Raw genomic sequence first — 12,324 nt, forward strand, 5'->3', positions numbered from 1 at the left:
TTGTATACACATTGATTATTTCTATATATTACAATGATTATTTATCTTATCATTTATATTTTTTAATTGACAATTGGTTACATCATAATAATCCGAATGATGATAAAATATATAAATAGAAATTTAAAATTTAGTTTTAGAAAAAAGAATTATTTTAAAAAAAAATTTTTTCAATATTTATCTATCGTATGAATAAGTTATATAACGAAAAACTTATACGCGTATAAATTTAAAATTAAAAATAAAAATTTAAAATTATCAATTAAAATTAAAAAAATATATCATAATTAATTATAATATATTCGTAAATAATTTATCATATCTTCAATGTTACGAATAAATAAGTCATATATCAAAATCATAATCATCTTATATAATATGATTTGAAATTTAAATAAAACTAATGTATATTCGAAGAATCGCAATAATTACTTACAATATGAAATAATATTTATTAATCAACTGATACCATTGATATGCAAATTCATATCTGAATTGGTATTTTAAAAAGGAACGTATCGAAATCTACACATTCTGATTCTGATGAAATTTATACAGGAGATAGTTCTCAAAAAAAAAAAAAATATTTGACAAAAATTGAATATTTTTTTTATCAGTTGATATTCACCTTGAATGAGTGAAATCATTCTCCAAAATGGAGTGTTAAAAAATATATTTTTTTAAATATCTCAAAAACTAGATGGCGTAAAAAAAAAATTTTTTTTTTTAATAAGAAATTCAATTACGTAACAAAATTTAAGAAAAATTTGTTTTTTTCATACAATGTATCAAGAATTAAAAATTTTTTATCAATATCTTTTAAATTAAAACACAAATGTTCTTTTCTTTTGTTCTGTTATTTATAACGAACGAAAATCAAACGTCAATACAACGTAATAAGAATCCATTTAACCGTTCGTTGTTAAATTTATACACATGCTATTTACGACTTATTACGATTATTTTAAAAATGATCATAATTTTCATCTACGTACAAATCTATATAGAAAAACCTTGACCGTTAAGCTGTTAAATATATTCTGTTTTACCTGTCTAATTTTATCCTCTTCACTTCGTCGCAATGGCTATTCAACCCCGTTTGTTTTACGTTCGCGACACGAATAAATTCAATGAAAGGGAGAACAACAGGTAGAGGCTCGTTAAAATGTACGTCGTGGCTGATAGTTTTATTAAATTAACGACGAACGGTTTCTTCGTCGATTCGATTTAAAAGCAAGCAACGACACGCTCTGACCGCATTCGTGGAACGAAGTAAAGGATGCGAAGGCAGAGACGACTCGGTCAATTCCCTTGATCTAACACCTCCTACAACCTCGTAGCATTCTACTTTTTCCTCGTTTTTCCTTCACTCGTATGTACGTAGCACGATACTTTGCTTAATTACCTTGGGACACACCAGTACCAGTTTCTTCGTTTTGTCCATCCATCCTCTACGCATTTATCCCACTTTATTCCTTCCTTGGTTCGAGTGGTTTTCGATACTCTTTATATTTGCCATCCTCGATAATTCCACGCCACGGAGCACGATTCCAAACAAGTAAATACGAGGATCGTCGAAGAAGAAAGAAAAATACATTACACATATATATAAAGATTTTCTTTCATTCCCGTATTCCCAAAGATTCCACCATCCTTTTCCTTCACCTTCATTGTCGACCCACTGACTCGCCTCCTTTAATTTTCTATTTCGTCCTACTTTCCTCTTTCTTTGTTCCGGCCTTATACCAATGTAAAGTAAACACTTTTTGATGCTACACGCTTCATCGATAATCCGATCGGATGTTTGCGTAACCGTTGTAAGCGATTTGGAAGAAGTTTTGCATAGAAAACGTTAGAGCACAACCGTTTCACGATTTCGTTCAATTCGCGCGATAAACTAGGCACAAATCTGATTGTTCCAGACCGATATCTGTTTACTTGCATCGCGTGCTTTCTATTTTATTCGACGTTATAACGATATTGTACGATTCGAATTTCTAATTTCGCAATTTCAAAAATGCAATATAGTCAATTTAAGATTTAAGAATATAAACGCAGAGATTAGAAAATTCGCTGATGTAGCGATGCGTGAAACGTATATCGATCCATAATCGGGTCAGACACTCGCCAACTCGACAAAATATATCTCGTATCTCCGGATGTATCGAAAACGACTTTTCGAACAGCGGTTCTATTGGATTTTCCTTCCCTTATCGATAACGCCTGTTTCCTAAAACAGAGAGGCATAGAGTGTCACAATGTTTCACTTTTCAAACACGAACGTATAAAGAAGGAATGGAGGTAATGAGCTAACGACAAACGAGACAAATGCGCCGTCCACGAAACAGCCGTCCATCCGCCCGTCAACTATCCGTATATTTATGAAGTCCCAGCAGAAGTGAAGAAACCCATGCCATAAATTCCACGCCACGAAATCTCTTAATCCCAAGCAGTCTCGGCGTAACTAGGAAGGGAGGGAAGAGCACGATAACGAATCCTGCAAATCAAAATAAACGATAGGAGAGAATATCTGTGGTGAAAATTGATGTCTACCATTTCCCCAACAACAAAAATATACCTTTTGATCCGGTTCCCTTCTCATGGTGCGCGAATTTTCTGGAAGAATTTTTCGGCAATCGGCTTCTGGTCTCTCTTCTTTGCCCACGATACAAGGAATGAAAGAATTGAAAGGAATGAAGATTGTTGCGCCCTCGTCGACGTTGCCGGTGAACTACGTAATTGGCTGAACACTATTGTTCTCTCCCTCCCTCCTTTCCTTCCTTCCTTCCTTCCTTCCTTCCTTTCTTTCTTCATCCATTCCACCGTTTTTTCCTTCTTTTTACTCTCTTCGCGGGCACATTCTCAAGGACAAAGGAAAAAGATCCAGTATATATTTTTTTCAGCATATTTTCTCGTGAGAATGCTCGTGAACGCGTTAATCTACGAAACTGGTTCGAAACTGGCTCTCCCATTTGCGAGAATAAAAAAAAAGAGGTGGAAACGAACATCGCGTACGCCAAGTATCGCGTTAATTTCGTACGCGCAAATTTCCATACGTATCCATAATGCGCGTTGAATTGATCGGATATCCGTTGGACGCTGGGGAGCACGGCGCTTATATTGACTTTTAATTTAAAAGCGCGATCGTTTCGATACGATTCGGCAGATTTTATCGTGACTCGTTGCTAACTACTGTTTATCAAACACTAACGAAATCGTTCGCCTGAATACCTAACATAATTGGAGATCTCTCGGCCAGAATCGAAACGCGCGTCGATTTAACGAGGACGGCTTCCGTCATGGTTGTGTGCATGAATTCGCATATTCATCCACGCTCCTTGATCAAGGGGGAAATTATTACAGAGGCTGCGAAACAGAGGTGCGTTGTCTGAAGGCAGAGGGAAGATAATACGTTGCGTACGTCTCGAGCGAAAAATGCCACGCCGCGCCGTTGTGCGTATCCAATTCGCGATAATGTAGGAAGCGAAAGGCATGGGCAAAGAATCGACGTGACATCGCGACTCAAAGGCGACGAGAATTTTTCTTCCTCTGCTCAAATTTTTTCGTGCGCTTACCTTTACTCCTCCCCTCCTCTTTCCGTTCCTCCATCTACTCGAACCTTGTGTTTCACGCTTCCTTTGTCACGCGTCTTCCATCTTCCACGCGAAAGGTTGGAATAATTATCGAAAGTTACAAACGTGAACTCGTTGAAAAAGTTCCAATATTATCGGGGAACGTGCTACGTATTAAATCGTGCTTTTCCCGATAAATCTTGTAGGGAAAAAATTTCCCCGGTGTATAATTCCATTGTAAGCGAATGGCAAAGGATATTTTCGCAAGCTGCAAATGGCCGTTGGGTCGCCTTCTGTCCGCGCCTTTTCTCCTATCCCTTTCTCACTTGCGTCCGCCCGTTGTTCTCTCATAAAAGTTAATAAGCCGACTAGCTGGGTTCGACGATCCCCGGGAAATTGCGGAGGACCGAGCACGCCTTCCTCGCGACGTTTTATGCCGCTATTCTATTCGCCGTTACGACCGACCGACCTTCTCCCCCCTGTTGCACTGCCTCTTCCCCCCATCCAGCTCTCCCTTTCGTCGCCACGTACCGCGAGAGCTCCTTTCCCGCTCTTCTTGTGTGAACACACGTGTATATATATATATATATATATATATATATATATATTCCTGAGGGATGCGCGTGAAAGTAGGCAAGCTCGAGTTACAAAATCCACTCTACCGCGAGAACGGCTAACTTGCTTCCTGTTAATGACACTCGAACAAAACAAAATAAAATAACCGACAATAAAATCTCATGGAACGGAAGATATCCTGCTTTCACGATTTTAGCACGATATATTCAGACGAACGATTCTCGAACATGACAAGCAGCAGATAGTAATGCTTCTTCGACTCGATCAAATATATATATATACGAATTTTTCAAATAGGATTTCTTATTACGAATTCCTTGTGTTAATTAATTCAACGAAAAATAAGTGAAAGTTATCCAGAATCCAGAATGGAATGCACGTATTTGCACGTTTATTGCTTGTTTTGTTTAATATCATTTCCCGGTACGGACAAAATATCCGATATCACAGAGAAGGGAAGGGAGGCGGGGGCTTATTAAAAGCGGCACGACAGAAGAGCGCAATTTCAATAATACCACTTTAAGCTCGTCGCGAGCATGCCTCGAAGAAGCGTCGCTTCTGGCGCAAAATGGTCGCGGGCCAATTTATTATTCGGGAGGTACACAACGCACGCCCAACGGGCCAGATGTGGCCCATCGACGCAAATTACGCGAGCCGCGGACGATATTTCTCCAAAAATTGCAACGGCCGCGTCGTTCCACGCCCGTTCGCCCCATCCCTCCCTCGCCCATTCCACGCCATCCTCCAACGCCGCGATATCGCCCATTTTATTAAACATTACGATAACGTATGCATGAAACGCCGCGTATAATTTCAGAAAGACGTATTCCCGCAAAAATTGCGCGCAATCTTTGCGGCAATGTTCTGCTGCGATGCGCGATCTCGTGTCGCGAGCAAGGGAGAGGGTGGTGGTTTTTATTAAAAATGCACGACACGAGGGGGAAAAGGAGGGGAGGATAGGATTAACGCGACACAGCTTTATTATCGCGGCTTTTAATATCACTCGAGAACGTGCTGCGCGATTTAATCCGCTTGATGCCATCGTAGGACGCGATCGTCTTGATTTAATTTTAATTTCTATGGCCGCCGCGATTGATAAAAATCGGTCAACATCGACTTTATTTTAATAAATAAAGTCTCTCCGTATAAAGATCTGAATGAGAGAATCAAAGATTGAAACAGGTCTCGCTGTCAAACAGATCCATTAACGATCTTCAATCGCGTCGAATTCGAATCGCGATGAATGTAAAAAAAGGAATTGAAATTCGAGATGAAAACGAGAGAGAATCTCCCGGCGACACCGGAAGAGATCGGAATCTGCATCATCCCTGCACAATTATTTTAATGTATACCGTGATGTGGTCGTGGACGAGAGAGAGAGAGAGAGAGAGAGAGAGAGAGAGAACGAGATGGATGCACCTTCCTTTTTTCTGCCCCCTCTCGACATCCACGTCGACATCTTTGGTAAACGTTCGAGATGCGGTGGAGGCAGAGGGGCAAAAAAACGAGAGGCAAGATCGTCGTCGCGAAGAAGGGAGGGAGGGGCGCAAAAGGAAAGAGGAGAAGGAAGAGGAGGGTAGAGACAGACACAGGGAAAATAGAGAGGGTTGCCGAGAGGTCGGAGAGACGTATGACTCCCAGGGGAAATTTAGGTGCGACCTCCATGTATCACGGAAGCTAACGTAAGTAGCTACGTAACCGACGTACGTACACCGCATACCCTCGCGATCCTGCATGTGTACGATAGTACACGCGCGAGCGTATACCACGATGCAACCACTCTAAATATGGCAGCGATTTGCCGATCGGGTGCGAGGGGGAGGAATCGCCGCGTAAACGACGCACAAAACGGCCAAGCTGGCAAATTACTCGACTCGAGAGCGAGATTTACAGAAACCACGGAACATCACCGTTGACGAAGAGATTGGCTACACAAGAGGAGCGGCCTCCCCGAGGATTGTTCAATGTCCTTACATCGCGTGTTTGCCAAAGGTGGAAATTGTTCCCGTGTTTGTCACCATTATAGTTTAACGTTTTGTATCAAAGTGTAATTGAATTCTTGATGATATTTCGCCGAAATGATACCTAAAACGGGGACGGAATGAAGGACGTCGATTGATACGGTGAAAACGGATGTAAATGGAAGTGAGCGATTACGACGAAGAAAAAAAAAAAGAAAAAAAATGATGATTCATCTGAAAAGTGCATTTCTCGAAAAATTTCCACCGGTATAAAAGAATAGATGACGCGCCGTTGAAAAGCTCTCTTCGCGCGCTATAAAAATCCGCTATCAGATCACTTTCCACTCGAGGGGCGTGAAGCACGTATAATGGCGGGTAGCCGCGTTTTCCACGGATGCAAACCAGTGAACGATCTACTGCCACACGCTAGCAGGTGTAAAACCGAGCAGTGCCTACATCTCCGTTGCTAGGAAATTCTTCTCTCATTTTCCTTTCTCTTTCTCTTTCTCTCTCCCTCTTTTCCTTTTTCCCTCTCCCTCTCTCTCTCTCTCTCTCTCTCTCTCTCTCTCTCTCTCTCTCTCTTTTCATCTCCACCGTGAATCCCTTCAGATTTCGTTAATCTCGAGCGCGCAACCGGATTTTCAGTATTCCACTCGATTCTAGGCAAATTGATCAAAGAGATGAATTTCCCTTTTCACCGATAATTATTCGTGAATTGCGTTTTAATTCGACATCCTCTTGAAAACTGATGATTATCCCCGCGATTAAAAAGAGAGATATAAAATATTATTTACGTTTGTTATTATCTATAATGCGTAACAAGGAAGAATATTACATCGTTACATACTTTTAAAGATGATAATCGATTTTGTCGGATACAAGAAAAGTGGATGAATGTGAACGCAAAGTGAACGGCATCACGGTTGGGGGATGGTCTCGAACGCGAAGATCTCGGGGATACAAGAGACGAGGAGAAATGGTAATAAAATCGATGCCCTGGATCTGCCGTCGGTTTGTAATTGAATTAAATTAATCACCCTCGTCGACCTCGAGCCGCACTCTCCTCGTCGCTGTAGCAGCGCGCCGCTTACCATCTCCAATTAATAGCAGAAAGCTGCACGTTTCGTTGGAACTTTATAAAACGAATCCAATTACGGACGACCGTTTGTCAAAGGCTCAAAGCCACGGAAAGTTTCACCTCGGTTCGGAAATGACGTCGCCCGCCTGTTTTTCTTCCCCCGTCTCTGTCAATAGGAATAAACGAAAGGCCGACGGACACGCGGCGGTCCCACCATTAGCGTTAAAAGATACCCAGAAAATCGTATAATCAAGTGTTCCGTCTGTTTACTATAACTGGCTGCGATCGACCGCGTGTTTGATAAATATTCCGCTTTTGTAATCAAAATTTTCAAATAAATTCATCGGAATTATATCAATCGGAGAAGATGTGTTGGTTGTAGGTATACTCTCATTGATTAAATACAGTTGAATAAATAAACATCTTGTCAAGGATTGTCCAAAGATAGATACATTTCGACACTGTTGAACTTTGAGTCGTTCACCGATTTCCTAAACTAACACGTGACAAGAATCTGACCGTGAGCAATAGAACAGGTTCTATCTATTTGGGTAAATATCTCAATTGCTAAATTAATTACGCTTTTTATAAATGATAATGTCATTATCTTATACAGAATGATTAGCAGATAATTTAAAAAGAATTAAAATAGTCGAAAATATCGAATATAATTTTATTATTTGAGACTTCATTAATCGTATTCAAACCTTGAGTTTATAACTAGACTATTTTGCGATTAGATATAAATGAATTAAAAAGATAATACAAAAAAAAAAAAAAAAAAAATAATTTTAATTATACTTTGAAATTATTCGAATTTGAATTGGAAATGGAAATGCTTTTAATTTATAAGTAAGTAGATAATAATAAGATTCGTAAAAAGATTGTTTATGGATAGATAATTATGATATAATTAATATTATCATATAGATTTGAAATAATTTGTCTTTTTAAATGTAAAATGTATTTGTTCGAATGAATTTAAGATTCAAAATTAAGAATTTTCTGAAGATAAATAAACATCAAAATTCAATAACAATTATATTATTAAATCTTTGATTTATTTAGTATTATTAAAAACTTTATTAAAAATCCAAGAATAAGTAATGTATTTAAAGTAATTTTGAAATATAAAATTAGAAATATAAAAAAGTTTTGTAAATAAGTTTTTAATAAATATTTATTCATTTATGACTCATTATTCATTTATTTATTTATAATTCATATATATATATATACATATATATATATATATATATATATATATATATAATCAAATATTTATTGAGTTTTAAAAATTAATTATCCTAAAAATAAGACAAACAAAAATACAATAAATGACTAAAATAAAAATTTTTAGTTTTGCGGCTACAAATATTCAAACAAAATTTTTATACATATTTTATATTTGATATTCGATTCACAAAATGATTATATATATATAGATAATATAACAAATTATATATAAAACGCAAAAATTTTTATTTTATCTTAAAACATTAATAACGTATTTTTTTATCTTAATTATTTTTAAACTATTATTATTTTTTTAAACTATTATTTTTATCTTAATTATTTTTTTTGAACTATTATTTTACTATTATATTACTTTACTATTGTTTGTATTTTTTGTAAAAAAAGATTAAATAAAACAAATATAGAATATATTATCTTAAATATATTATCTTAAGATAAATATTAATTTTCAAATTGTAAATAAATCTATTTAATACATTAAAAAATATATGTTATGTTTAAATAATAAATTAATATTATATTCTAAAGTTATATTACTAAAAATTATTATAAAATATATATAATATTATATTCTAAAAAAAAAAATATTATATTTTTATATTCTAATATTCTATATATTAGTAAAAATTATTATAAAATTCAATCTTATTACTTTTTATAACCGTAGATTTTTTTAAATTTTAAAAATTATTTTCTTGGAATAATTAACTATTCTCTATCTAGAATATTCTATGAATTTTTATTACAATTAGACTAATCATATAAAATTGTAATTAATGATTTTTACTGATTTATAATACATTACAATTTTATAAATATATAGTTACATACTTTGATACGATATTAATTATCTACAAAAACAAATACTTATACTATTCACTCGGATTTTATAATATTTTTATTATCTATATCATATTCTTATCGCGATGTATAATTATAATATTATTCTAAAAATGTATGAAATAATCTAATGATATATATATATCGAATAACAATATTCTAATTAATTATAAATAATAAATTTCGATTCTGCAGCAATAAACAAATTTGAAACGTTAATAAACGAAATGATGAATTTTACTCCAACTTAATGCACACAGAAATACAAAGATACAAAAATAGTTGCAAAGTTTTCATCCTCGTCACTGCTGTCAAATTCAGAAAACAGTTCCAGCATTACTGTTAGTTTTACTAATTTTCTTACTAGTTGATTATTATATAGTAAAGTTTTGTAATTGCTCTCGGCATAATATTTAGATAGAATCTCAAGAAAAAATGCAACTATTAACCAATTTTTATATTTCTATTGAAAAATAAAGAATCCGTATATCCTGTCAATCTTTCTCTAGCATTAAGATCTGTTCCGCAACACACCAAAAGTCGTACGAGTTATACTTAACCCATTGAAGTAGTTATGTGTAAACACATTTGTCCTGATACATAAAATACATTACATTAATATATGAATTTTATTATTTCAAATATTATTTTAGAATTAAGAAAAAAATTAATAATAAATATTTAGAATTAAGAAACAAGTGATATAAAAAAAAATTAGCATTCTATTTCTTAATCGAAATTATTTAATAAGAATAGAAATACATGATTTTATAACAATGTGGTCGAATCATATATTTTTAAAAAATATAGATAGAAAGATGAGATGAATCATCATTAGAAATTCCAAATTAAATATTAATCTAAATAAATACTAAAATTAATAATCCCTTATTATCATCGATAATATGTACATTGATGAAATATAATTATTCATTTTATAGTAAATTTATCTCCCCTTTTTTAAAAATCTTTATCTTTTAAATCTTTATCTATTCTTATAGAGATATACAATAATATCAAAGATATGAAGAAAAATAACTACGATATGATATGATATGATAATCTATATATGATATCCATAACTTACAAATATATAATTGATTCTTCCAAATAAAGTTAAATAATTTCTTTTTAACCTTTTTTTTTGTTTCTAAAATGAATATTTTTCGCGGAAAACGTTTAAAAATGATAATATCCATTGATTTTTATGCCTTGTGGAATTTCTTAAGTCAAATTGAATCATGGTATGTAAATAGACATCTAAAAATTTTTAAATATCAAAAATATTTGCTTCGAGCTTTCTATATCATCGTATATAATATGATGATGTAATAGATGTAATATATGCACAATTAACACGCCAAAATTCCATCATGCATATTCCGATTTAATATCGCAACATTTTTCTCATTTTCTTTCAATTTTCTTAGTCATAAAATTCTCTGAATATTTATTTATCACTTAAATCACTGCGAATATCACTTGAAGTTTTAAATTTGATTTAAATTGATTAATATTGATTATTGAATTTTATCTTATTTGATTATTGATTATCTTTAAAGTGTTTCAGCTCTTGACTTTTAGTTGGAACCAAAATTTCGTTTTAATGATGAAAGAAAATAAAAAAAAGATTATCTTTTTAAAAAGAGAATAATAAGACTAAAAAGAGAATAATAAGACTATAAATCCATCAATTACCTTTATAATTCTGTTGTTCGAAATTTTAGAGTAAGACAGATACTTTTTTTTCTGGGAAAAGATAATTTTTTTCCGCAAAAATTAAAGAATCAATAAGATTTTTTGCCGATCTTATGTGCCAAATGAAAAACTGTTTCCACAAAAGTTTTTCAATTCTGCATTTGCATCTGCCAAAAGTAATCTTATAATTTATCCTTGATTGACATGTTAATACGGTAAAATACAGATGATCATCATAGTTCAAAATATTTAAAAAATACGAATATGTATCCTTCTTATTAAGCTAAATGTATCTTCCAAAGTATCTTTAAAGTCTTGCACAAAAGATCATGTAATATTATCTGAAATAAGAAAAAAAAGATAAATTATTAATAACTTATTAAAGATATTATATATATGACTTATTAAAAAAAAATATCATATTATATCATAACTTGTATCAATGCAATAGCTAATCAAAATGTTACAATGAAGCATTGATCATGATCCATAATATATATATCCATATAATATATGTATAATATATGAATTCAATATTGCATATCCTTGTAGGATCATTATCGATTTTTTTATTAATTATCATTAGTCGAAACAAGAATTTTATTTATCTTTTCTAAATGTTTATTATACTTATTATACTTCATTCACTTATTATACTACTGTTTATTATACTTCACGTATACTTGTTTATAATTATTAATTCAATTATCTATAACTAGAATCATATAAGGATAAAAAAAATCATATCTAGTTAAAAATATATAGCTACATACATATAACTTTGAATTAACTATTCCTAAATTTAAAATCGATATTATGGATTCTACTTGTCAAATATTATTATAAAATTCCCCCAAAAAATAAAAATATTTCAGAAAAATGACATTTACAATTGTATAGTGAAACACATAAGTTATTGTACAAATAAGTTCGAGCAATTGCTTATTGTTAATTAAATCAAACATATTTTGAAAAAAGAAAAAAAACATATGTAGATTATTTACATATCATTATTCTTATCCTGTATATAGTAAATCCGTTGTTCATCAATTTGAGGTTTTTCCAAAAATTGATATGTCTCATATCTTTGTTCTTTGTCGATTTTTATCGGAATTACTTCGTTCAATTTGAATTTTACCACTCACAAACTGATTTAAATTTTTATTTAAATCAAGATCCACACTAGTATTTGCTTATCGATTTCTATAAGACAAGTATAATTACAATATTCAATTCATAATTATATAATATCGCATTGTTTTGGAGATTTTCATTAAATACAATTTCGAAATTGGTGTGACTTTCAGTACATTGATCTTTGTATTTTTGTTGTTCATTCTCT

General features: G+C 32.8%; 1 long non-coding RNA gene across 1 annotated transcript; it reads right to left on the reverse strand.

The window, feature by feature from the left end:
- Nucleotides 1–358: 358 nt before the first annotated feature.
- Nucleotides 359–3,968, reverse strand: LOC122720017. The gene is made up of 4 exons (XR_006347712.1): nt 3,576–3,968; nt 2,579–2,861; nt 2,315–2,497; nt 359–2,230 (listed from the first exon to the last, which is right to left on the reverse strand). It is a non-coding gene; the product is annotated as an uncharacterized LOC122720017 (long non-coding RNA).
- Between the last annotated feature and the right edge of the window lie 8,356 nt (nt 3,969–12,324).

The sequence above is a fragment of the Apis laboriosa genome, unplaced genomic scaffold, assembly GCF_014066325.1.
Source record: "Apis laboriosa isolate Shangri-la unplaced genomic scaffold, ASM1406632v1 scaffold9_cov152, whole genome shotgun sequence".
Taxonomy (NCBI): domain Eukaryota; kingdom Metazoa; phylum Arthropoda; class Insecta; order Hymenoptera; family Apidae; genus Apis; species Apis laboriosa.